Source organism: Sinocyclocheilus anshuiensis, unplaced genomic scaffold, assembly GCF_001515605.1.
Source record: "Sinocyclocheilus anshuiensis isolate Anshui unplaced genomic scaffold, SAMN03320099.WGS_v1.1 scaffold1408, whole genome shotgun sequence".
NCBI classification, from domain to species: domain Eukaryota; kingdom Metazoa; phylum Chordata; class Actinopteri; order Cypriniformes; family Cyprinidae; genus Sinocyclocheilus; species Sinocyclocheilus anshuiensis.
In genome coordinates, this window is record NW_015547704.1 from 453,846 (window position 1) to 457,362 (window position 3,517).

A 3,517-nucleotide genomic window follows, 5' to 3' on the forward strand; every position below is an offset into this window, starting at 1 on the left:
CAAGGTCTTCACTGGGGATCTGTCTCTGGGGCTCATCTAGTTGTCCTGATCTCTGCTGACATTCAGGGCTGTAGAGGTCATCTCTAGGTGCTGATCCACCATCTGGGATGGATACGGACTGGATCCAGGTGACTGCAGTGACCATCTGATCTGGATACCTCTGGATACATCTGATCCCGCACACTGAAAGCTGCCTGGGGAACAGCATCTCTTTCACAGCTCAATAAATTGTTACTCTTTTTTTTAATATCGAGCATGTCTGCGGGAGACTGTATATTTGGATGTTACGTAGGTTACGTAGGAAGTACAACAGCGCACTGCTGTGAAGGAAAGGAATGGAAAGCGGCATCATGTTTCATAATCGTTGGAAGGCAAAAACAAACCTAAACTAAATGAAACTTGATGGTGTCAAATGCTGTGCTTAAATCAAACATTATGACATTAAGACAGCCAGAGTCAGCTGATAGAAGAAGATCGTTGTTCTGTGGTCTGAGTGAAAACCAGATTAATAATGATCAACAAGACAACAGACTGCAGGTGAGAAACAACTTTTTTTCAGCAGTTTAGAAACAAAAGAAAGATTCGACATATGTTCTTTAAAACTTTAACAGTTTAGAGTTGCAGACCCAGAGGAAATAAAGCAGTTTATCAGGTGGGCAATGGGAGAGGAGATTGCAGATAAGAAGTGCTGGATCTAACTAACAGGAAGATGGGCTAGTTTTGCGATCACTGTGGATCACTAACAGAAAAAGATTCGATGAAAGTAAAGCTATAGACACAGACAGAACATGGTCTGGAGGATACAGTCAAACCAACAATTATTCAGACACCAGATATAATTTTTGACATTTTTTTTTTTACTAGTGGGTGCAGGACACTATAGTTCATTTATGTAAGTTGAGGATAGCAAAATAAAGTAAACTGTGACGTATTATACCCCAAACTTCTTCATACAGTGGACTACCAGTAAAATTGATAAAAAATAAGTGGGTGGAAATGATTCAGATTTTAGTTGCAAAAGTGGTTGGAGCCAAAGATGTGCTGGATAGTAAGTTTACTGACAGCGGGTAAATGCGGTGAGGAATGATCTTGTGGTGGTCAAATGGGGTATCTTTTATCTTAATCACAGACTGGACATCTGACGCACACACTCTCATCTCTATTTGCTTATCCATGATTACAGCAACTCCTGCAGCAGTTTATGAGACTGGATGGACAGACCTTTATGAGTTTTCTGTCTGTGTACGAATGACATCTTGGGATTCATAAACCTGTGGCTCGTTCACAGACTGATTCATAGTGGCTGACTCTTATAAGCATGTCTCTTTTTCCTGATAATAACCAACCTCTTTGTGACACAGACAACCCATCATTCCTGGACCTGAATAATATCATGATTCAGTGTCAAATCTCTCGGTCAGTTATGTGTGAAACTCACAAGCCTATCTTTGAGATGGCCATTCGTGCAGACATGGGAAGTTGATTACACGAATGTTTCCCTAAAACATCTGGCCGCCTGACTCACAAAGGACATCATGCTGTGAGGAAACACAGGCACCAGGATGAGTCAGCAGTGCTGTGAAGCAGCTCCGGGAGGAGTGAAGGTACAAGTGTGTGTGTGTGTGTGTGTGTGTGTGTGTGTGAACTTTCACTCCCCATGTTTAGGGGGTGAATGTGTGTGATCATCTCAGATCTCTACTTTCACTCTGTGTGTGGGAAGGAGTCATTCCTGTAATGTAGAGCCCTTTTGAACACTGTAACATGTGGTGTAATTTAAGGAAATATATCTAGAAAAAGGGTATTTACTTCAGAAATATGATGTTGCCTATAAAAATAGATTTAAAAAAAAAGTTAACCACTGCTCAGCGAAGGGCAGACAGTTAGTTTTTTACTAGTGAGGAAATTAAAGACCCGAAGTGGAGCTGAATCACACCCATCCTGATATTCAAAAGAACAGCAGTCTTACTTTACTGATACTCTCTAAATTAAGATCATACATATGGTTTCCTCTCTGTTTTCCTATTGACATATCTCTATAGTCCTCATACATTATATGTACGCATTATATGTATTGCTTTAACTGTTCCCTGTACAGTAGATCCCACTTTTTTGCACACCACGATTGGTCGATTATGTCACCTGCACGCTATTGGTCAAACTGCTTTTCAGTCACTGGCAAGTATGAAAACAATAATTATGAAAACAACAAGGAAACAAAGCCAAAACCCAGACATTTTAGGCTTTTTTTTTTTTTTTTATAAAAATAGGACATATGTATAGAAGCCCATTTCCACCACTGGATTAAAAAAAAAAAAAGTAATTGCGACTTTTTATCTCACAATTCTGATTTTTTTTCTTGCAATTGGGAGTTTACATCTCACAATTCTGACTTTTTTTCCTCAGAATCGTGAGATGCTGTATAAACTCGGAATTGCTATTTATAAAGTAAGAACTGTGTGATAAAGTCAGAACTGTAAACTCGCAAATCTGACTTTTTTCTGGCAATCAAAATTGCGAAATACAAACTCACAGTTCAGAGAAAAAAAGTCACAATTGCAAGATATTATCTCACAATAAAAAGTCAAAATTGTGAGTTTGTATCTCACAATTATGACTTAATTTCTCAGAATTGCGAGTTTATATCATGAATTTCAAGGGAAAAAAGTCATAATTGTTCAATAAAAAGTCACAATTACCTTTTTTATTTTTCATTCAGGGTATTTGCCCCTACTGAGATGAAATTCTGAGTGGGAGAGAGTGAGTGGGTGGACAGACGGGGAATAAAAAAGCTGTGGGAGGGACAGAGGAGCAGCCTGGGTGGACTGATGACTGGTAAGGGGATTTTAAAGTCCTGAGAAAGTTTAAACAAACTCATGGAGGGAATTACAAATCCACGGCTACTGAGAGACGGAGGCAGAGAGAGAGAGAGAGAAATGGAAAAATGAATGCCAGACATTCTGGAACATGAGCAGTGGGGTGTTGTTAGAGAGCGCACACAGCAATTAATGAAGCACAAATGTCAAAGTGAGCTTAAAGGAACAGTTTGGTCATGTTTTGTGTCACCATTTCAAACCTACATGTATCTGTGCAATACAAACACAGATGTTTAGTAGAATGTTCATGTTGCTTTTTCAAATTGCTTTGCGTTCATATATGGCCACAGGCTATAAACAGTTAGAACACATTTACTATATGTCTTCATGATACTATACTTTATAGTATTATAATATATATATTTGCCCTTTTGTGTTCCTTGGAAGAAAAAAGTCCGTTTCAAAACAAATGAGGGTAAATAAATGATAAAAAAAAAGGCGATAACAATGAAGAATAATGGAGAAGAAACAGAAGAAAAGGGTGATTTTACATGCCAGGTCATCTGGGAAACCAATAAGATTGTAGTTGTTGTTGTTTAAGATTGTAAAGTTTTTTATGTAGTGGTCTAGTGTTTCTAAACACCTCAAGAATCAACAACCTTCAATAAATTCCTTTCATTCTCTTTCACTGTTCCTCGCTCTCT